Source organism: Pseudophryne corroboree, chromosome 10 (genome assembly GCF_028390025.1).
Source record: "Pseudophryne corroboree isolate aPseCor3 chromosome 10, aPseCor3.hap2, whole genome shotgun sequence".
In the NCBI taxonomy this organism is placed as follows: domain Eukaryota; kingdom Metazoa; phylum Chordata; class Amphibia; order Anura; family Myobatrachidae; genus Pseudophryne; species Pseudophryne corroboree.
In genome coordinates this window covers 264,954,566-264,978,801 of record NC_086453.1, presented here as the reverse complement: position 1 = coordinate 264,978,801, position 24,236 = coordinate 264,954,566, and the positions used below count along the sequence as shown (strand labels likewise).

The 24,236-nt window shown below is 47.9% G+C and overlaps 1 protein-coding gene across 1 annotated transcript in view; it reads right to left on the bottom strand.

Moving 5' to 3' along the window:
• The window catches only part of CRYAB (crystallin alpha B), a 107,388-nt gene extending 85,229 nt beyond the window's left edge, over positions 1-22,159 (bottom strand). Inside the window, exon 1 of the mRNA XM_063943247.1 lies at positions 21,989-22,159. The gene's annotated coding sequence lies outside the window, so the exon portion shown is untranslated. The remainder of the gene's footprint in view (positions 1-21,988) is intronic.
• Positions 22,160-24,236: the final 2,077 nt, after the last annotated feature.

Here is a 24,236-nt window from a genome sequence, read left to right as displayed (position 1 = left end):
TGGCATGGCTTATCTGAGCGTATCAAAGATGAGTTAGCTACCAGAGACTTACCCTCTAAGTTAGATGAGCTAATCTCACTCTGCACGAAAGTTGATTTACGTTTCAGAGAGAGAGCAACTGAGCGTGGAAGATCATCTGCTCCAAAATCTTCTGCTCCTCCTCCTCGCCAACTGTCACCAACTAAAGATGAGCCCATGCAAATTGGCCGTTCCCGTTTAACTCCTGCTGAGCGCCGAAGACGTCTCTCCGAGTCTCTCTGTCTTTATTGTGCAGCTCCGTCTCACACCATTAATGCCTGTCCCAAACGTCCGGGAAACTCCAAATCCTAGCTCGCCAAGGAGAGGGCCAGCTAGGAGTAATGATCTCCTCTCCATCTCCTCAAGATTGTAATCTCCCAGTCTCGCTTCAAGTTGCTCAACGTTATCGGAACGTCATTGCCCTCCTTGATTCCGGAGCAGCTGGGAACTTTATTACCGAAGCCTATGTTAAACGGTGGTCCCTACCCACCGAGAGACTTCCTTCGTCCATTTCTTTAACTGCCGTGGATGGCAGCAAAATTTTTGATGCAGTTATTTCTTTAAGGACTCTACCAGTTCGTCTGAGAGTGGGAGTTCTTCATTCCGAACTTATTTCTTTTTTAGTGATTCCAAGAGCCACACATCCTGTGGTCCTGGGCCTTCCATGGCTCCGTCTTCACAATCCTACAATTGATTGGACGACTACGCAAATCCTGGCATGGGGTTCCTCCTGTGCTGAGACATGTTTGTTTAAAGTATTGCCTGTCTGTTCTTCCTCCCCCAGGTCGTCTGATGTTCCACCTCCTCCATATCAAGATTTCATGGATGTGTTCAGTAAAGCTTCTGCTGATATCCTTCCTCCTCATAGAGAATGGGACTGCCCGATTGATCTCGTTCCAGGGAAGGTTCCACCTCGAGGCCGAACTTATCCGTTGTCTCTGCCTGAGACGCATTCTATGGAGGAATACATTAAAGAGAACCTAGCAAAGGGGTTCATTCGACCTTCTTCTTCTCCAGCCGGCGCAGGCTTCTTTTTTGTAAAAAAGAAAGATGGTGGTCTGCGGCCGTGCATCGACTACAGAGGTTTGAACGACATTACCATCAAGAACCGTTATCCTTTACCCCTGATTACTGAGCTCTTTGACAGAGTTAGCGGAGCTACCATCTTTACAAAGCTGGACTTGAGAGGTGCATACAATCTCATCCGGATCCGTGAGGGTGACGAGTGGAAGACCGCCTTTAACACCCGTGACGGACATTATGAGTACCTCGTCATGCCCTTCGGATTGAGCAATGCTCCAGCTGTCTTCCAGCATTTTGTCAATGAGATCTTCAGAGACATTCTATACCGTCATGTCGTGGTCTATCTAGACGATATCCTCATTTTTGCCAACGATTTAGAGGAACATCGTTTTTGGGTTAAAGAGGTTCTGTCCCGTCTCCGTGTCAATCATCTCTATTGCAAATTAGAGAAATGCGTCTTTGAAGTCAAGTCCATTCCGTTTCTAGGGTACATTGTGTCCGGTTCCGGACTAGAGATGGATCCTGAGAAACTACAAGCAATCCAAAATTGGCCGGTACCCTTAACCCTCAAAGGGGTCCAGAGGTTCTTAGGGTTCGCCAACTATTACCGAAAGTTTATACGAGACTTTTCCACCATTGTGGCGCCTATTACTGCTTTCACCAAGAAGGGTGCTAACCCGTCCAAGTGGTCTGAAGAAGCCATGCAAGCATTTTATCTTTTAAAACAAAGGTTCATCTCTGCGCCTGTTCTGAAACAGCCTGACATCGACTCTCCTTTCATCTTAGAGGTGGATGCCTCCTCCGTTGGAGTAGGAGCGGTGTTATCTCAGAGGGCTAAAGATGGCCATTTACACCCTTGCAGTTTCTTCTCCCGGAAGTTCTCCCCAGCTGAGCGCAACTATGCCATTGGCGACCAGGAGTTGCTAGCCATCAAGCTCGCTCTAGAAGAGTGGAGGTATCTGTTGGAGGGAGCTTCTCATTCAATCACCATACTTACAGACCACAAGAACCTTTTATATCTGAAAGGCGCACAATGTCTCAACCCTCGTCAGGCCAGATGGGCACTTTTCTTTTCCAGGTTCGACTTTAAACTCCAGTTCTGTCCAGGCTCTCAGAATCGCAAGGCCGATGCCCTTTCCCGCTCATGGGAGCAAGAAAATGAGTCAGAGTCTTCAGACAAGCATCCTATTATAAATCCGTTGGCATTCTCCACGGTAGGGATGGACTCTACGCCCCCATCAGGGAAAAGTTTTGTGAAACCGATGCTAAGGAAGAAGCTCATGCATTGGGCCCATGCTTCCCGTTTTGCCGGACATACAGGTATCCAAAAAACCCTGGAGTTTATCTCTAGGTCCTATTGGTGGCCAACTCTGAAAAAGGACGTCTTGGAGTTTATTGCATCTTGCCCAAAGTGTGCTCAACATAAGGTATCCCGCCAGTCGCCTGCGGGGCAACTGGTTCCACTATCTGTTCCCCGTCGACCTTGGACCCATTTGTCGATGGATTTTATTACAGATTTACCCATGTGCAACAAGTTCAATACCATCTGGGTGGTAGTTGACCGGTTCACCAAGATGGCACACTTCATTCCTCTCACCGGTCTTCCGTCAGTTTCCAAGTTGGCTCAAGTATTCATACAAGAGATCTTCCGACTCCACGGTCTTCCTGAAGAAATTATCTCAGATCGAGGAGTTCAATTCACAGCCAAATTCTGGCGAAGTTTATGTCAAGTCCTTCAAGTCAAGCTAAAGTTTTCCACGGCTTACCATCCTCAGACCAATGGTCAAACCGAGAGGGTGAATCAGGACTTGGAGGCCTTCCTCCGCAACTATGTGTCCTCCTCTCAAGATGACTGGGTTCAATTACTTCCCTGGGCCGAGTTCTGTCATAACAACCAGTATCATTCTTCATCTGCTTCAACACCATTCTTCACTAACTTTGGATTCCACCCTAAAGTCCCTGAGTTCCAACCGCTTCCAGCAACTTCTGTTCCCGCAGTGGATATCACCTTGCATCAGTTTGCCAATATCTGGAAGAGCGTACGATCAGCTCTGCTCAAGGCATCGTTCAGGTACAAGAAGTTTGCGGATAAGAAGCGTCGAGCAGTTCCTGCTCTCAAGGTGGGTGATCGGGTATGGTTATCCACGAAGAATTTGAGGTTAAGAGTTCCCAGTATGAAGTTTGCACCTCGCTATATCGGTCCTTTCAAGATTGAACAAGTCATCAATCCTGTTGCTTACAGACTCCAGTTGCCTCCCTTCTTAAAAATACCCAGGACATTCCATGTTTCCCTGTTGAAACCGCTGATCTTGAATCGGTTTCATTCCTCACTTCCTCCAACTCCGAAAGTCCAAACTCAACGAGGCGTTGAGTATGAAGTGGCCAAGATCCTGGACTCACGTCACCGTTACGGTCAACTACAATATCTTATTGACTGGAAGGGTTATGGTCCTGAGGAACGTTCATGGACCAATGCTTCTGATGTCCATGCTCCTGCCTTGGTCCGGAGATTCCATTCCAAGTTTCCTCAAAAGCCAAAGAAGTGTCCTGGGGCCACTCCTAAAGGGGGGGGTGCTGTCACGATCCAGGTATCTGGACGCCATTTCTTACCCATCAGATGCCTCCTAAGGCTGGCTCAGCGCTCCAGGACCGGATCCCATCTGTTATCCTGATGTGTACATTCCTGTATCCTCTCCTGTCACTCTGGGACGCTGTCACAGTAAACGCCATATTACACCTGGCATGGCGTCTCCCGCGGCCTCCGCCGCCGTCCCTGAACTTCTGCATGCAGAGTGTCTGAGTGGCGATTACATCAGCCGCGGCCTCCGCTGTGTCCGCGTGGTTGGATGTGCATCTGTCAGCCTGGCGCCTCCTGTCTCCGGTGGCCGGCGCCGCCATTACTGTTTTCATTACCACATGGATTACAAACCAAACTTCCCTCCAAGTGTCTGCATGGGCGCAGCCATCTTGGATTCTGTCAGCTGATCATTTCCACCAATCTGTTCTCAGTATTGATAATCTGCATAATTGCCTAGCCAATCCCTTCCTTGCTGCAGGTATAAATACACTGTGCCTGAGCAAGGAAGGCGTCAGTGCTTTGGTTGTCAAACCTAGTTCCTGTTTGTCTCTCTCCTGTGATTGTCTTCCAGGTTCCAGCTCCTGTCTCAAGACTTCCACCATAGAGATCCGCACCAGCATTCCACCTGCGGTGTAGCCTGACTCTCCGATCCATTTTGGATTCATCTGTTTCCAGCTACAACATTACCTGCTTCCAGCCCAGCTTCCAGCAGAGTACAGCTTCTCTTAAAGGGCCGGTGTCCTTTCTACAGTTTATCACTCTCCACCGGTATTATAATTTCACCGCTCTCAAACTCCTAACTTCAGCTCATATTTCATCGCTCCCAAGTTCATTTATTATTTAACTGGTTCCAGCCAGTATCCACTCCGTGCCAACAACAGTCTGGTTCCAGCCAGTATCCACAGCAGCCGTTTTATCTTCAGCAGCCCAGCTTTTCCTGGAACACCAGCTGGTACAATCCTGGGTTATCTCCATTGCTACAGTCGGGCCTGGTAAGGACTTTCCATCTAGAAGATTATAAGAACTATCTCACACTACCAGTGCCCTGTGGCTCCTGCCACCCTGTAGTTCCCAGGAACTGTATTTATTCTTTGCTGACTTTTATGTTTCTTTTACTGCTACTGTGATGCATGGAGTTTGTCATAAATAAACATCATTGACTTTTATTCAAGTTGTCGTGGTCACGCCTTCGGGCGGTTCTTCTTCATGTTACTTACATGTCCAGGGGTCTGATACAACCTCCCAGGTTCCGGTACATCTCAGCCCCTACAACTGAGGCTGCCTCCCGTCAGCTCAGGCCCTCAGTTGTGACACATGTGAAATTGATTGTCAATCAGTGTTGCTTCCTAAGTGGACAGTTTGATTTCACAGAAGTGTGTTTGACTTGGAGTTACATTGTGTTGTTTAAGTGTTCCCTTTATTTTTTTGAGCAGTGTGTATATATATATATATATATATTACACAGGATGTCTAAGGGAGCTAAATATGTTAATTTAAATGGAATACTCTTCCGAATTCTATCACCGGTAATCATCCTTCAACTCCTCTGTTTCCACGCTCCCTAGCATCTTACTACATTCATCACCTGGCTGGTTCCACCCAGCATTCATTCAGTGACTTTATCATCTGGCTGATTCCATTCTGTCACGATCCGGGTATCTGGACGCCATTACTTACCCTTCAGATGCCTCCTAAGGCTGGCTCAGCGTTCCAGGACCGGATCCCGCTGTTCCTGAGTTTCCACATGCAGAATGTCAGAGTGATGATTTCATCAGCCGCGGCCTCCGCTGTGCCCGCGTGGTTAAATGTGCGCTTGTCAGTCTGGCGTCTCCTGTCTCCTGTGGCCGGCGTCGCCATTACTGTTTCAATTCTCACATGGATTACAAACCAAACTTCCCTCCAAGTGTCTGCATGGGCGCAGCCATCTTGGATTTTGTCATCTGAGCATTTCCACCAATCTGCTGTCTGTATTGTTGATTTGCATAATTGCCTAGCCAACCCCTTCCTTGCTGCAGGTATAAGTAAGCTGTGCCTGAGCAAGGAAGGCGTCAGTGCTTTGGTTGTCTAACCTAGTTCCAGTTTGTCTCTCTCCTGTGGTTGTCTTCCAGGTTCCAGCTCCTGTCTCCAGACTTCTGCTATAGAGACCCGCACCAGCATTCCATCTGCGGTGTAGCCTGACTCTCCGATCCATTCTGGACTCACCTGTTTCCAGCTACAACAATCACCTGCTTCCAGCCCAGCTTCCAGCAGTGTACAGCTTCTCTTAAAGGGCCGGTGTCCTTTCTGCAGTTTACCACTCTCCACCGGTATTATTATTTCACCGCTCTCAAACAATCACCTGCTTCCAGCCCAGCTTCCAGCAGTGTATAGCTTCTCTTAAAGGGCCGGTGTCCTTTTCTGCAGTTTACCACTCTCCACCGGTATTATTACTTCACCGCTCTCAAACTCCAAACTTCATTATTATTTCATCGCTCTCAAGTTCGTTTATTATTTAACTGGTTCCAGCCAGTATCCACTCCGTACCAACAACAGTCTGGTTCCAGCCAGTATCCACAGCAGCCGTTTTACCTTCAGCAGCCCAGCCTTTCCTGGAACATCAGCTGGTACGATCCTGGGTTCTCTCCATTGCTACAGTCAGGCCTGGTAAGGACTTTCCAACTAGAAGATTATAAGAACTGTCTCACACTACCAGTGCCTGTGGCCCTTGCCACCCTGTAGTACCCAGGAATTGTATTTATCCTCTGTTGACTTTTATGTTTCCTTTTACTGCTGCTGTGTTACGGAGTTTGTCATAATAAACATCATTGACTTTTATCCTGGTTGTCGTGGTCACGCCTTCGGGCAGTTATTCTACATGTTACTTACATGTCTAGGGGTCTGATACAACCTCCCAGGTTCTGTTACATCTCAGCCCCTACAACTGAGGCTGCCTCCCGTCAGCTCAGGCCCTCAGTTGTGACAGTAAGCACTGACCTAATGAATCCAGCCGGAGACCAGGATCAAGCGGCCAGGCCGATGCAAGAACTGGCAGCCCGACTTGAACATCAGGAGGCTGCACAGGGCCACATCATCCGCTGTCTCCAGGATCTCTCTACACGGCTGGATGGGATTCAATTGACCCTCCGTGGACCTGGCACGTCAGGTGCGTCCACTACAGTGACACCAGCTGTAACCCCACCCACCTTACCCATTTCCAGTCCACATCTTCATCTTCCAACGCCAGCAAAATTTGATGGATCTCCAAGGTTCTGCAGGGGATTTCTCAATCAATGTGAAATCCACTTTGAGCTTCTACCTGGCAATTTCTTCAGTGACCGTACCAAAATTGCCTATATCATCTCCCTTCTCAGTGGCTCAGCCCTTGACTGGGCATCACCTTTATGGGAGAAGTCTGATCCCCTGCTATCCTCCTATACTGACTTTGTAGCTACATTCAGGCGCATCTTCGACGAGCCAGGCCAGATAACGTCTGCTTCATCTGAGATTCTCCGTTTACGCCAGGGAACACGTACTGTGGGACAGTATCTTATACAGTTTAAAATCCTGGCATCCGAACTGGCATGGAACGACGAGGCCCTGTATGCTGCATTCTGGCATGGCTTATCAGAACGCATCAAGGATGAGTTAGCTACCAGAGACTTGCTCTCTAAGTTGGATGAGCTAATTTCTCTTTGCACGAAGGTTGATCTACGTTTCAGAGAGAGAGCAACCGAGCGAGGAAGATCATCTACTCCTAAATCTTCTGCTCCTCCTCCTCGTCAACCATCTCCATCCAAGGATGAGCCTATGCAAATTAGTCGTTCCCGTCTATCTCCCGCTGTGCGCCGAAGACGTCTCTCTGAGTCTCTCTGTCTCTACTGTGCAGCTCCGTTGCACACTATCAATGCCTGTCCCAAACGTCCGGGAAACTCCAGATCCTAGCTCGCCAAGGAGAGGGCCGGCTAGGAGTAATGATCTCCTCTCCATCTCCTCATGACTGTAACCTCCCAGTGTCGCTCCAAATTGCTCAATGTTACAGGAACGTCATTGCCCTCCTTGATTCCGGAGCAGCTGGGAATTTCATAACCGAAGCTTATGTTAAACGGTGGTCCCTACCCACCGAGAGACTGTCCTCGTCCATCTCTTTGACTGCCGTGGATGGCAGCAAGATTTTTGACGCAGTCATTTCCTTAAGGACTCTTCCAGTTCGTCTGAGAGTGGGAGTTCTTCATTCTGAGTATATTTCTTTTTTAGTGATTCCAAGAGCCACACATCCAGTGGTTTTAGGCCTTCCATGGCTCCGTCTCCACAACCCATCAATTGACTGGACGACTACGCAAATACTGGCATGGGGTCCCTCCTGTGCTGAGACTTGTTTAGCCAAAGTTCTTCCTGTTTGTTCTTCCTTCCCCAGGTCATCTGATGTTCCGCCTCCTCCATATCAAGACTTCACGGACGTGTTCAGTAAAGCCTCTGCTGATATCCTTCCTCCTCATAGAGAATGGGACTGCCCAATCGACCTCATTCCAGGGAAGGTTCCACCGCGAGGCCGAACTTATCCGTTGTCTCTGCCTGAGACATACTCCATGGAAGAGTACATCAAAGAGAACCTGGCGAAGGGTTTCATCCGACCATCTTCTTCTCCAGCCGGCGCAGGCTTCTTCTTCGTTAAGAAGAAAGACGGTGGTCTGCGTCCGTGCATCGACTACAGAGGTCTGAACGACATTACCGTCAAGAACCGATACCCTTTACCCCTGATTACCGAGCTCTTTGATAGAGTTAGTGATGCAACTATTTTCACAAAGCTGGACTTGAGGGGTGCCTACAATCTCATCCGAATCCGTGAGGGTGACGAGTGGAAGACCGCCTTTAACACCCGTGACGGACATTATGAGTACCTCGTCATGCCCTTCGGATTGAGCAACGCTCCAGCAGTCTTCCAGCACTTCGTGAATGAGATTTTCAGGGACATCTTGTACCGCCATGTCGTGGTTTATCTAGACGACATCCTCATCTTTGCTAATAATCTCGAAGATCATCGTTTCTGGGTAAAAGAGGTTCTTTCCCGTCTCCGTGTCAATCACCTCTATTGTAAATTGGAGAAGTGTGTGTTTGAAGTTAAAACCATTCCGTTTCTAGGTTACATTGTGTCCGGTTCCGGACTAGAGATGGATCCTGAGAAACTCCAAGCAATCCAGAATTGGCCTATACCCTTAAGCCTCAAAGGGGTCCAGAGGTTCTTAGGGTTCGCCAATTATTATAGAAAATTTATACGAGACTTTTCCACCATTGTGGCGCCTATCACTGCATTAACCAAGAAAGGTGCTAATCCGTCCAAGTGGTCCGAGGAAGCTACACAGGCCTTTCACCTTCTGAAGCAACGGTTCATCTCTGCACCAGTTCTGAAACAGCCCGACACCGACTCTCCTTTTATCTTAGAGGTAGATGCCTCCTCCGTTGGAGTAGGAGCAGTGTTATCCCAGAGGGCCAAAGATGGACATCTACATCCTTGCAGTTTCTTCTCCCGGAAGTTCTCCCCAGCTGAGCGCAACTATGCCATTGGCGATCAGGAGTTGCTAGCCATCAAGCTCGCTCTGGAGGAGTGGAGATACCTGTTGGAGGGAGCTTCCCACTCAATCACCATACTTACCGACCACAAAAATCTTTTATATCTCAAAGGCGCACAATGTCTGAATCCTCGTCAGGCCAGATGGGCACTTTTCTTCTCTAGGTTTGACTTTAAACTCCAGTTCTGTCCGGGTTCTCAGAATCGTAAGGCCGATGCCCTTTCCCGCTCATGGGAGCAAGAAAATGAGTCCGAGTCTGCAGACAAGCATCCTATTATTAATCCGTTGGCATTCTCCATGGTAGGGATGGACTCTACGCCTCCACCAGGGAAAAGTTTTGTTAAGCCAGTTCTAAGGAAGAAGCTCATGCATTGGGCCCATGCTTCCCGTTTTGCTGGACATACAGGCATTCAGAAAACCCTTGAATTTATTTCTAGGTCCTACTGGTGGCCAACTCTGAAGAAGGACGTTATGGAATTTATTGCCTCCTGCCCAAAGTGTGCCCAACACAAAGTCTCCCGCCAGTCGCCTGCGGGGCAACTGGTTCCATTATCTGTTCCCCGTCGACCTTGGACCCATTTGTCGATGGACTTTGTTTCCGATCTACCTATCTGCAACAAGTTTAATACCATCTGGGTGGTAGTTGACCGGTTCACCAAGATGGCACATTTCATCCCTCTCACCGGTCTTCCGTCAGCTTCCAAGTTGGCTCGAGTGTTTATACAAGAGATCTTCCGACTTCACGGTCTTCCTGAAGAGATCATCTCGGATCGTGGAGTACAATTTGTAGCCAAATTTTGGCGAAGTTTGTGTCAAGCCCTCCAAGTCAAGTTAAAGTTTTCCACGGCTTACCATCCTCAGTCCAATGGTCAAACCGAGAGGGTGAATCAGGACTTGGAGGCCTTCCTCCGTATATATGTGTCTTCCTCTCAAGATGACTGGGTTCAACTCCTTCCTTGGGCCGAGTTCAGCCACAACAATCAATACCATTCCTCATCTTCTTCTACACCATTCTTCATTAATTATGGATTCCATCCTAAAGTCCCAGAATTCCAACCGCTTCCCGCAACTTCTGTTCCAGCAGTGGATGTCACCTTGCGTCAGTTTTCAAATAACTGGAGGAACGTCCGCGCAGCCCTGCTTAAAGCCTCATTCAGGTATAAGAAGTTTGCCGATAGGAAGCGTAGAGCGGTTCCAGCTCTCAAGGTGGGTGATCGTGTGTGGCTGTCCACGAAGAATTTGAGGTTGAGAGTTCCCAGCATGAAATTTGCACCTCGCTACATCGGACCCTTCAAGATTGAACAAGTCATCAATCCTGTTGCCTACAGGTTACAGTTACCATCCTTCTTGAAAATACCCAGGACATTTCATGTTTCTTTGTTGAAACCGCTGATCCTGAATCGGTTTCATTCCGCACTTCCTCCAGCTCCCAAAGTTCAGACTCAACGGGGAGTCGAGTACGAGGTGGCCAAGATTTTGGACTCACGTTTCCGTTACGGTCAGTTACAATACCTCATTGACTGGAAGGGCTATGGTCCTGAAGAACGCTCTTGGACCAATGCCTCAGACGTCCATGCTCCTGCCTTGGTCCGAAATTTCCACGCAAAGTTTCCTTTAAAGCCTAAGAAGTGTCCTGGGGCCACTCCTAAAGGGGGGGGTGCTGTCACGATCCGGGTATCTGGACGCCATTACTTACCCTTCAGATGCCTCCTAAGGCTGGCTCAGCGTTCCAGGACCGGATCCCGCTGTTCCTGAGTTTCCACATGCAGAATGTCAGAGTGATGATTTCATCAGCCGCGGCCTCCGCTGTGCCCGCGTGGTTAAATGTGCGCTTGTCAGTCTGGCGTCTCCTGTCTCCTGTGGCCGGCGTCGCCATTACTGTTTCAATTCTCACATGGATTACAAACCAAACTTCCCTCCAAGTGTCTGCATGGGCGCAGCCATCTTGGATTTTGTCATCTGAGCATTTCCACCAATCTGCTGTCTGTATTGTTGATTTGCATAATTGCCTAGCCAACCCCTTCCTTGCTGCAGGTATAAGTAAGCTGTGCCTGAGCAAGGAAGGCGTCAGTGCTTTGGTTGTCTAACCTAGTTCCAGTTTGTCTCTCTCCTGTGGTTGTCTTCCAGGTTCCAGCTCCTGTCTCCAGACTTCTGCTATAGAGACCCGCACCAGCATTCCATCTGCGGTGTAGCCTGACTCTCCGATCCATTCTGGACTCACCTGTTTCCAGCTACAACAATCACCTGCTTCCAGCCCAGCTTTCAGCAGTGTACAGCTTCTCTTAAAGGGCCGGTGTCCTTTCTGCAGTTTACCACTCTCCACCGGTATTATTATTTCACCGCTCTCAAACAATCACCTGCTTCCAGCCCAGCTTCCAGCAGTGTATAGCTTCTCTTAAAGGGCCGGTGTCCTTTTCTGCAGTTTACCACTCTCCACCGGTATTATTACTTCACCGCTCTCAAACTCCAAACTTCATTATTATTTCATCGCTCTCAAGTTCGTTTATTATTTAACTGGTTCCAGCCAGTATCCACTCCGTACCAACAACAGTCTGGTTCCAGCCAGTATCCACAGCAGCCGTTTTACCTTCAGCAGCCCAGCCTTTCCTGGAACATCAGCTGGTACGATCCTGGGTTCTCTCCATTGCTACAGTCAGGCCTGGTAAGGACTTTCCAACTAGAAGATTATAAGAACTGTCTCACACTACCAGTGCCTGTGGCCCTTGCCACCCTGTAGTACCCAGGAATTGTATTTATCCTCTGTTGACTTTTATGTTTCCTTTTACTGCTGCTGTGTTACGGAGTTTGTCATAATAAACATCATTGACTTTTATCCTGGTTGTCGTGGTCACGCCTTCGGGCAGTTATTCTACATGTTACTTACATGTCTAGGGGTCTGATACAACCTCCCAGGTTCTGTTACATCTCAGCCCCTACAACTGAGGCTGCCTCCCGTCAGCTCAGGCCCTCAGTTGTGACACATTCCGCATCCACTCCGTGTCTTACCACCTGGCTGGTTCCATCCAGCAATTACAACAGCTGATTCAAGTTACCAGCTTCATCTGTTCCATCTACTGGCATGTTCCTTGGATATCTTCACTACTACAGCCAGGCCTGGTAAGGTTATTCCATCTAAGGACTTTAACAACTGTTCTTAACCTACCAGTGTCCTGTGTAACCATTTCATGGTCAGAGTGCTCCAGGAATCATATTATTTATCATTGCCATTATTTACCTTGAATGCTGTTTGTTTACACGGAGTCTGTTAATAAACTTTTATTTTGACTTTTACCTGGTTGTCATGGTCACACCTTCGGGTTTCCTTTTAAGACTTACATGTCCAGGGGTCTGATTAAACCTCCCCGGTTTAAGTTCCTCTCAGCCCCTACAACTGAGGCTTTCTCCTGTCAGCCAAAACCCTCAGTTGTGACAGTAAGCACTGACCATATGAATCCAGCCGGAGACCAGGATCAAGCGGCTAGGCCGATGCAAGAACTGGCAGCCAGACTCGAACATCAGGAGGCTGCACAAGGCCACATCATCTGCTGTCTCCAGGATCTCTCTACGCGGCTGGATGGGATTCAAACGACCCTTCGTGGACCTGGCACGTCCGGTGCGTCCACTACAGTGACACCAGTTGTAACCCCACCCTCCTTACCCATTTCCATTCCACGTCTTCATCTCCCAACGCCAGCAAAGTTTGACGGATCTCCAAGGTTCTGCAGGGGATTTCTTAACCAATGCGAAATCCACTTTGAGCTTCAGCCTGGCAATTTTCCCAGCGACCGTACTAGAATTGCCTATATCATTTCCCTTCTCAGCGGCTCAGCCCTTGACTGGGCATCACCTTTATGGGAGAAGTCTGATCCCCTGCTGTCCTCTTATACGGACTTTGTGGCAACATTCAGGCGCATCTTCGACGAGCCAGGCCGGGTAACCTCTGCTTCATCTGAGATTCTCCGTTTACGCCAGGGAACACGTACTGTGGGACAGTATCTCATACAGTTCAAAATCCTGGCATCCGAACTGGCATGGAACGACGAGGCCCTGTATGCTGCATTCTGGCATGGCTTATCAGAACGCATCAAGGATGAGTTAGCTACCAGAGACTTGCCTTCTAAGTTGGATGAGCTAATTTCTCTTTGCACAAAGGTTGATCTACGTTTCAGAGAGAGAGCAACCGAGCGAGGAAGATCGTCTGCTCCAAAATCTTCTGCTCCTCCTCTTCGTCAACCGTCTCCATCCAAGGATGAGCCCATGCAAATTGGCCGTTCCCGTCTATCTCCCGCTGAGCGCCGAAGACGTCTCTCTGAGTCTGTCTCTATTGTGCAGCTCCGTCTCACATTATCAATGCTTGCCCCAAACGTCCGGGAAACTCCAAATCCTAGCTCGCCAAGGAGAGGGCCGGCTAGGAGTAATGATCTCCTCTCCATCTCCTCATGATTGTAATCTCCCCGTCTCGCTCCAAATTGCTCAACGTTACAGGAACGTCATTGCCCTCCTTGATTCCGGAGCAGCTGGGAATTTCATAACCGAAGCTTATGTTAAACGGTGGTCCCTACCCACCGAGAGACTTCCTTCGTCCATCTCCTTAACTGCAGTAGATGGCAGCAAGATTTTCGACGCAGTTATTTCTCTAAGGACTCTACCAGTTCGTCTGAGAGTGGGAGTTCTTCATGCAGAATTTATTTCCTTCCTAGTGATTCCAAGAGCCACACATCCAGTGGTTTTGGGCCTTCCATGGCTCCGTCTCCACAATCCGTCGATTGACTGGACGACTACGCAAATACTAGCATGGGGTCCCTCCTGTGCTAAGACTTGTTTATCCAAAGTGCTTCCTGTTTGTTCTTCTTTCCCCAGGTCGTCTGATGTTCCACCTCCTCCATATCAAGACTACACGGACGTGTTCAGTAAGGCTTCTGCTGATATCCTTCCTCCTCATAGAGAATGGGACTGCCCAATTGATCTCATTCCAGGGAAGGTTCCACCTCGAGGCCGAACTTACCCGTTGTCTCTGCCTGAGACGCACTCCATGGAGGAGTACATCAAAGAGAACCTTCTCCAGCTGGCGCAGGCTTCTTCTTCGTTAAGAAGAAGGACGGTGGTCTGCGACCGTGCATCGATTACAGAGGTCTGAACGACATTACCGTCAAGAACCGGTATCCTTAACCTTTGATTACAGAGCTCTTCGATAGAGTCAGCGGAGCAACCATCTTTTCAAAGTTGGATTTGAGGGGTGCCTACAATCTCATCCGGATCCGTGAGGGCGACGAGTGGAAGACCGCTTTTAACACCCGTGATGGACATTATGAGTACCTCGTCATGCCCTTCGGATTGAGCAACGCTCCAGCTGTCTTCCAACATTTCGTGAATGAGATCTTCAGGGACATTTTATACCGCCATGTCGTGGTTTATCTAGATGATATCCTCATCTTTGCCAATAATCTGGAGGAACATCGTTTCTGGGTAAAGGAGGTTCTGTCCCGTCTCTGTGTCAATCATCTCTATTGCAAATTGGAGAAATGTGTCTTTGAAGTTAAATCCATTCCGTTCCTAGGTTACATCGTGTCCGGTTCCGGACTAGAGATGGATCCTGAGAAACAACAAGCAATCCAGAATTGGCCGATACCCTTAACCCTCAAAGGGGTCCAGAGGTTCTTAGGGTTCGCCAATTATTACAGAAAGTTCATACGAGACTTTTCCACCATTGTGGCTCCTATCACTGCATTAACCAAGAAGGGTGCTAACCCGTCCAAGTGGTCTGAAGAAGCTACGCAAGCTTTTCATCTTCTAAAACAACGTTTCATCTCTGCACCAGTTCTGAAACAGCCCGACACCGACTCTCCTTTCATCTTAGAGGTGGATGCCTCCTCCGTTGGAGTAGGAGCGGTGTTATCCCAGATGGCTAAAGATGGCCATCTACATCCTTGCAGTTTCTTCTCCCGGAAGTTCTCCCCAGCTGAGCGCAACTATGCCATTGGCGACCAGGAGTTGCTAGCCATCAAGCTCGCTCTAGAGGAGTGGAGATATCTGTTGGAGGGAGCTTCTCATTCAATCACGATACTTACCGACCACAAGAATCTTTTATACCTGAAAGGCGCACAATGTCTTAACCCTCGTCAGGCCAGATGGGCACTTTTCTTTTCCAGGTTCGACTTTAAACTCCAGTTCTGTCCGGGCTCTCAGAATCGCAAGGCCGATGCCCTTTCCCACTCTTGGGAGCAAGAAAACGAGTCAGAGTCTTCAGACAAGCATCCTATTATTAATCTGTTGGCATTCTCCACGGTAGGGATGGACTCTACGCCCCCACCAGGGAAAAGTTTTGTGAAGCCGGTGTTGAGGAAGAAGCTCATGCATTGGGCCCATGCTTCCTGTTTTGCCGGACATACAGGCATTCAGAAAACCCTCGAGTTTATCTCTAGGTCCTACTGGTGGCCAACTCTGAAGAAGGACGTCAAGGAGTTTATTGCCTCTTGCCAAAAGTGTGCCCAACACAAAGTTCCCCGCCAGTCGCCTGCGGGGCAACTGGTTCCATCATCTGTTCCCAGTCGACCGTGGACCCATTTGTCGATGGATTTTGTTACAGATCTGCCTATATGCAACAAGTTTAATACCATCTGGGTGGTAGTTGACCGGTTCACCAAGATGGCACATTTCATACCCCTCACCGGTCTTCCGTCAGCTTCCAAGTTGGCTCAAGTGTTTATCCAAGAGATCTTCCGACTTCACGGTCTTCCTGAAGAGATCATCTCCGATCGTGGAGTACAATTTGTAGCCAAATTTTGGCGAAGTTTGTGTCAAGCCCTCCAAGTCAAGTTAAAGTTTTCTACAGCTTACCATCCTCAGACCAATGGTCAAACCGAGAGGGTGAATCAGGACTTGGAGGCCTTCCTCCGCATTTATGTGTCTTCCTCCCAAGATGACTGGGTTCAACTCCTTCCTTGGGCCGAGTTTAGCCACAACAATCAATACCATTCCTCATACTCCTCAACACCATTCTTCATCAACTATGGATTTCACCCTAAGGTTCCAGAATTCCAACCGCTTCCAGCAACTTCTGTTCCAGCAGTGGATGTCACCTTGCGTCAGTTTTCAAAGAACTGGAAGAATGTCCGTGCAGCCCTGCTTAAAGCCTCATTTAGGTACAAGAAGTTTGCCGATAGGAAGCGTAGAGCGGTTCCTGCTCTCAAGGTGGGTGATCGAGTATGGTTGTCCACGAAGAATTTGAGGTTGAGAGTTCCCAGCATGAAATTTGCTCCTCGTTACATCGGTCCTTTTAAAATTGAACAAGTCATCAATCCTGTTGCTTACAGACTCCAGTTACCTCCCTTCTTGAAAATACCCAGGACATTCCATGTTTCCCTGTTGAAACCGCTGATCCTGAATCGGTTTCATTCTGCACTTCCTCCAACTCCTAAAGTTCAGACTCAACGGGGAATCGAGTATGAGGTGACCAAGATTCTGGACTCACGTTTCCGTTACGGTCAGTTGCAGTATCTTATTGACTGGAAGGGCTATGGTCCTGAAGAACGCTCTTGGACCAATGCGTCTGATATCCATGCTCCTGCCTTGGTCTGGAATTTCCACTCGAAGTTTCCTCTAAAGCCTAAGAAGCGTCCTGGGGCCACTCCTAAAGGGGAGGGGGGGGGGGTGCTGTCACGATCCGGGTATCTGGACGCCATCACCTGCCTTTCAGATGTATCCTGAGGCTCGCTCAGCGTTCCAAGGCCGGATCTCATCTGTGTCCACATACTGCACATTCCTCCTGTCACGCTGAGATGCTGTCACAGTGGCGCCATGTTTGAATCCCGCATGGCGTCTCCCGTTCTCCGCGGCCTCCGCCGCCGCTCCTGTGTTATAGGTGCAGGTTGTCAGTGTGGTGTTCCATGCCTGCCGCGGCCTCCGTTGTCATCCACGAGTCTCAGCATACATTTGTCAGTCTGGCGTCTCCTGTCCTCTGTGGCCGGCGCTACCATTACAGTTATGTTTCCACATGGTTTCCCAAGCCAGTTTTCCCTCCAAGTTCTAACATGGGCGCAGCCATGTTGGATCTAATCACATGTCTCAGTTCCTCCAATCCACTGCCTCTGGAAATCTGCATAATTGCCCAGCCAATGCCTGCATTGCTGCAGGTATAAGTATCCTGTGCCTGGGCCAGGAAATGGTCAGTGCTTTGTTTGTCATACCTTGTTCCAGTCTCTCTCCTGTGGTTGTGTTTCCAGGTTCCAGCTCCTGTCTCCAGCATCCACTAAAGAGACCCGCACCTGCCTACCATCCTGCGGTGCAGCCTGACTCTGCAGTCCTCCGTGGCTGATCCAGTTTCCAGCTTCCAGCTATTTCATCTGATTCCAGCAGTATCCACTACCACCGGTAATCATCCTTCAACTCCTCTGTTTCCACGCTCCCTAGCATCTTACTACATTCACTCCGTGTTTCATCACCTGGCTGGTTCCACCCAGCATTGATTCAGTGACTTTATCATCTGGCTGATTCCATTCCGCATCCACTCCGTGTCTTACCACCTGGCTGGTTCCATCCAGCAATTACAACAGCTGATTCAAGTTACCAGCTTCATCTGTTCCATCTACTGGCATGTTCCTTGGATATCTTCACTACTACAGCCAGGCCTGGTAAGGTTATTCCATCTAAGGACTTTAACAACTGTTCTTAACCTACCAGTGTCCTGTGTAACCATTTCATGGTCAGAGTGCTCCAGGAATCATATTATTTATCATTGCCATTATTTACCTTGAATGCTGTTTGTTTACACGGAGTCTGTTAATAAACTTTTATTTTGACTTTTACCTGGTTGTCATGGTCACACCTTCGGGTTTCCTTTTAAGACTTACATGTCCAGGGGTCTGATTAAACCTCCCCGGTTTAAGTTCCTCTCAGCCCCTACAACTGAGGCTTTCTCCTGTCAGCCAAAACCCTCAGTTGTGACACCTTTATCCACACCAGCCTGCAGGAAAAGGAGGAAATGTCCCAAGTGAAACTCTGCAGGTGGATACATGCGTTCCTTGCACCAAAAGACATATCTCCTCCAGATATGATGATAGTGTTTTGACGTCACAGATTTTCTGGCTTGCACCATAGTGGCAATTACTTTTTTGGAAAGCCCTTTGCGAGCTAGGATGTTCCGCTCAACTTCCATGCCGTCAAATGAAGCCGCCAAAAGTCCGGGTAGACGAACGGCCCTTGCTTAGCGGCAGAGGCAAAGGGTCTTCTATGGACATGTCCAGAAGAGCTGTGTACCACGCCCTTCGGGGCCAATCCAGCACAATCAGGTTTGCTTGTACTCTGTGATGTCTGATCCACTGGAGCACCCTTGGGATCAACGGAATCGGTGGGAATAGGTAGACCAGACAGTAAGGCCAAGGCGACATCAGAGTATCCACTGCACTCGCCTGAGGGACTATGGTTCGCAAATAGTAGCAGCAAAGTTTCTTGTTGAGGCAAGACGCCATCATGTCGATCTGCGGTTATCCCCACCTGTCGACAATTTGTTGAAACACCTGAGGACGTAATCCCCACTCCCCCGGGTGGAGATTGTGGTGACTCAGGAAGTCCGCTTCCCAGTTGTCCACTCCTGGAATGAAAATTGCGGACAGCGCTCTTGCATTTCTTTCCGCCCAGGTAAGTATTTTTGGCACTTCTCGCATGCAGGCCCTGCTTTTTGTCCCTCCCTGTTGATTGATGTATGCCACTGCTGTGGCGTTGTCCGAGTGAACCTGGATCGCCTGATCCCTGAGTAGAGGGGAGGCCTGAATCAGAGCATTGTAGATAGCCCGAAGTTCCAGAATGTTGATCGGAAGTAGGGCCTCTTGGGCAGACCACCTGCCCTGGAACTGCGCCCCCCTGGGTGACAGCTCCGAATCCTCTCATGCTCACATTCGTCGTGAGGAGGATCCAATCCTGAATCCCGAAACGTCAACCTTCCAGCAGGTTGGAAGACTGTAACCACCACAGGAGTGAAATCCTGTCCCTGGGTGACAGCTGAATCATCCGGTGCATCTGAAGATGTGAACCGGACCACTTGTTGAGGATGTCCAATTGGAAGGGTCTGGCATGGAACCTTCCGAACTGTATTGCCTCGTACTAGGCTACCATTTTTCCCTACAATATTATGCAAAAATGAATGGAAACTCAAGCAGGTTGGAGTACCATGTGAACCATCTCTTGAAGTGTTCTCACCTAGCCATCTGGGAGGAACACTCTCTGAGCTATAGTATCCAGTATCATACCCAGAAACAGGAGCCTTTGAGGCGGTTCCATTTGAGACTTCTGTAGGTTGAGGATCCACCCGTGGTGAGACATAAGTTGGATAGTACGATTTATATGGAGCAGTAGAAGCTCCCTTGAACTTGCTTTTATCTGGAGATTGACCAGGTAAGGGACAATGTTGACCCCCTGGACTCTGAGCTGGAACATCATTTCCGCAATCACCTTCGCGAACACCCTCGGAGCAGTAGACAGTCCAAAGGGCAACGCCCAAAACTGGTAGTGATCGTTCAGTAGGGTGAACTGCAGATAGGCCTGATGAGGAGGCCAAATTGGGATATGTAGGTAGGCATCCTTGATATCCAGGCACACAAGGAATTCCTGTTGTAACAATTTGTCCATAGAGTTCAACCTATTTGTGGTCTCCTATGCTGTATTAATTTTGGACTAATTATGTCTGCTGCTGATGTCAGCCAGAAGGAGTTATTGTAACGACAAACAAGTGTATATGTTGTGGCAATATTTAAGACACACTAGAGAAATAGAAATAAATAACAACAGTGGTTGAGCATTTTATTATCACCTTTAATTTATACACTATCTTCTTTTCACCTGCACTATATTTTGCTGGCTTTTAAACAAGAAATATTAAAAGTTATATTTTAAAATTAGCGGCCACCTATCCAAAATGTATGTGACTTAGTAAAGTGATTATAAGAGTATATTAGTCCGTGAGAACCGTAATCAGGGAATATTTCCTTTAGTTTGGACTTCACTACAACAAAACAAAACTGTTTGGTTTAAATTTTAGGATTTGGGCCCAGATTTATCAAGCCTTGGAGAGTGATACATTGCATGGTGATAAAGTATCAACCAATCAGCTCCTAACTATCATTATTCAAACACAGTCTGTAACATGGCAGTTAGGAGCTGATTGGCTGGTACTTTATCATCGTGCAATTTATCCCTCTCCAAGGCTTGATAAATCTGAGCCTCAATATGTAATATGCACAAGAAAAACAATAGTTAATTACACAGTACATAGTTATTGCAACTTTAATATCTATAACATTTAATTTAATGTGCATAGTTCTTTTTTTTATTGGGTATTTTTTATTACAAGTTTTTCACAAACAAACATACAGACAAAAAAAAAATACAGTCTGATATAAATCATGTAGTACAATAAAAAAGTAAACAGATATCGCTGTTAATAAAAGATAACACTAGGTCATTGTGGTGTACGACTCAACATATAAACTAGCAAAATGAAGGCTTCAGAATAGGTAGAGGGAACTGCATAACACCATTAGTCACGGAGAGAAGGATGATACAAGAAAATGTAAACAATATTCACGGAAAGAAAGAAAGAAAGAAAGAAAGAAAGAAAGAAAGAAAGAAAGAAAGAAAGAAAGAAAGAAAGAAAGAAAGAAAGAAAGAAAGAAAGAAAGAAAGAAAGAAAGAAAGAAAAGGTGGCCTGCACAGAAAGAGAGGAAAAAGGGGCGGGACCTGGACAGCACATCCTATTACTAAAGATATCAAGAGGTGCTATCATGCTGAGGCTTGTAATACTATGCTGGAGGAAGAGAGATGCAGATGCACACTCCTAGCACTAAGAGCACTGATAATAAAAATAATTTAAATAAACCCTCACAATTAACATGGAGTATAATTGAAGTTCTTAGCACACATTTGCGCAAATATGCGGGCCCATGTACCGCGGCCAGGTGACTTCATCACATGGGTCCCTAACATTCCTAATACTATCACATTATATAAATTTATTCAGGACTTACCTCTAAATAGTGCCCTTATCAATGTGTGATCTGAAATGCAGGAACCCAGATAATTAAAACACCTGAGGGTGAATGGGAGGAGCGCCAATACCAGAGGAAGGAAGCCTTGCCTTCCAGTGTACAATATATACACAAATATAGTGGAAAAAGGTGAGTGTCTCACCCCTGAGCTCTATAATCAAATCTCACTCAACTCTCCCTCACCCCGACCATCCCGCCCCAAAAATCGACGTGTTCCATCTGTCCCATTTATCATGGTATTTAGACATCGCACCCCGAGATCTAAACATCAATCTCTCATGGCCGGAGACATCATTGACTAAATGTACATAAGTTCTAATAATGTATGTCCATATTAACTCATGTAGGACAGAATTACAATATCTTTATTCAGGATTTTACAGGTGAAAATGTATCAACATCATTGTCAAATTATATGTTTTCTGCCAATTCCCTCCTGGGGGAGATGTATCAAAGCTCGGTGAAAGATAAAATACCAACCAAACAGCTCCTAACCGCCATTTTACAGGCTGTGTTTGGAGCTGATTGGTTTATCACTCACCCCTTTTCTGTCTCCAGGCTTTGATAAATTTCCTCCTAACTGCTACAAACCAAACATTCCCAGGTTTATTGGGATGATGGCTCTTTCCACTATGATAAATTGACCCCATGTTGGATTTTAAATATGATTCAAAATTATATAAGTATATGACAGTAAATCACATGGGCATATAGCGGACATAATGTAGTAAAACCATAATTTTGGACATTCAAATAAAATAACTTGAACTTATATGCGCTCTTACTACTTATGGCCTCTTGTAACTGCCGTCTTTGAGGGTAATCTGCCATCCAGGTCCCAATGTCTGTGTAGGGGGTTCTGTGCAGACTCTGTCATTGGTACGAAGGGCTGGGAGGAGGAGTTTCCCTATCCTGCGCTCATACAAATTTGAGGGTACATCAGCTGTCATCTGCCCGTGTGAGCCAGAGCTGGACCAACTGCCATGCTAACTCTAGTCCATTGCAACTGTCGCTTCTAAAGGACCCACAGCAGGCTGTCCTGTGCAGTGCCAGTTTGAATAAACAGTACCATCAGCAGTGCAATGGGGAGACTTGGCAAATTCAGGCAGAGTGACAGATTTGGTCCTAATTGTATTAAGTTTTAACAAGAGTTAAAGTGTAGACAGATAAAGAGAGATAACTGAACAGCCAATCAGCTCCTGTCATTTTTCAAACACAGCCTGTGACATGGCAGTTAGGAAGCTGATTGGCTGGTAATTTTTCTCTCTTTATCTGTCTCCAATTTATCAGTTGTTAAGGCTTAATACATTTGGGCCTTGGCTTCAATTTACTTTGCAGCCACATGAATTAAGAAGGGCATTTTTGGCCTATTATGGATATCCCCAGTGTCACAGTGGGCAAATCCGACAGTGGGGGTAATTCAGAGCTGATCGCAGCAGCAAATTTGTTAGCAGTTAGGCAAAACCATGTGCACTGCAGGGGGTGGCAGCAGGGCCATTTCTAGCCAATTTGGCTCCCAGTGCGAGATTTAAAAATGCGCCCCCCCCCCCCCTCCATTCACATAAGAAAAAATGCGCCCCCCCCCCCCCATAGATATAAAGAGGAAAAGTATGCGCGCGCGCTCCCGGCAAGGGGGCGTGACCTCGTTACAATGGGCGTGGCTTTGTTAAGATGGGCGTGGCCTTATCTGATCTCATCATCACGGCCACCACAGGATAAAAAAAAAAGTCCTCATTTTACACATTACAGCAGGCAAGTGTCCCCATTTTACACAGCACGGTAGGCAAGTGTCCCCATTTTACACAGCACGGTAGGCTAGTGTCCCCATTTTACACATTGCGGCAGGCACGTGCCCCCATTTTACACATTGCGCCAGGCACGTGCCCCCATTTTACACAGTACAACAGGCAAGGGTCCCCATTTTACACATTGCGGCAGGCACGTGCCCCCATTTTACACAGTACGGCAGGCAAGTGTCCCCATTTTACACATTGCGGCAGGAAAGTGTCCCCATTTTACACATTGCGGCAGGAAAGTATCCCCATTTTACACATTGCGGAAGGCACGTGCCCCCATTTTACACGGCATGGCAGGCAAGTGACCCCATTTTACACATTGCGGCAGGAAAGTGTCCCCATTTTACACATTGCGGCAGGAAAGTGTCCCCATTTTACACATTGCGGCAGGCACGTGTCCCCATTTTACACAGTACGGCAGGCAAGTGTCCCCATTTTACACAGTACGGCAGGCAAGTGTCCCCATTTTACACATTATGGCAGGCAAGTATCCCCATTTTACACAGCATGGCAGGCAAGTGACCCCATTTTACACATTGCGGCAGGCAAGTGTCCCCATTTTACACATTACGGCAGGCAAGTGTCCCCATTTTACACAGTACGGCAGGCAAGTGTCCCCATTTTACACATTATGGCAGGCACGTGCCCCCATTTTACACATTCCAGCAGGCAAGTGTCCCCATTTTACACATTACGGCAGGCAAGTGTCCCCATTTTACACATTATGGCAGGCAAGTGTCCCCATTTTACACATTGCGGCAGGCACGTGCCCCCATTTTACATAGTACAACAGGCAAGTGTCCCCATTTTACACATTCCGGCAGGCAAGTGTCCCCATTTTACACATTCCGGCAGACAAGAGTCCCCATTTTACATATTACGGCAGGCAAGTGTCCCCATTTTACACATTCCGGCAGACAGCTGTCCCCATTCTACACATTCCGGCAGGCAAGCGTCCCCATTTTACACATTCCGGCAGACAAGTGTCCCCATTTTACACAGTACGGCAGGCAAGCGTCCCTATTTTACACATTCCGGCAGACAAGTGTCCCCATTTTACACAGTACGGCAGGTGGGGGGGGGGGGGGGGAGAGAGAGAGGGAGAGGTGCTGACTTACATTTGAAGCGGTTCTTCCCGCTCTTCAGCCGCCTCTCCCTCGTCTGCGCAGCGCTGGGCGGCTTGGCTCCCCCTTCTCCCTCCTCCCGAGTGCCCAGCTCGGGGGGCGGGGTATCGCGG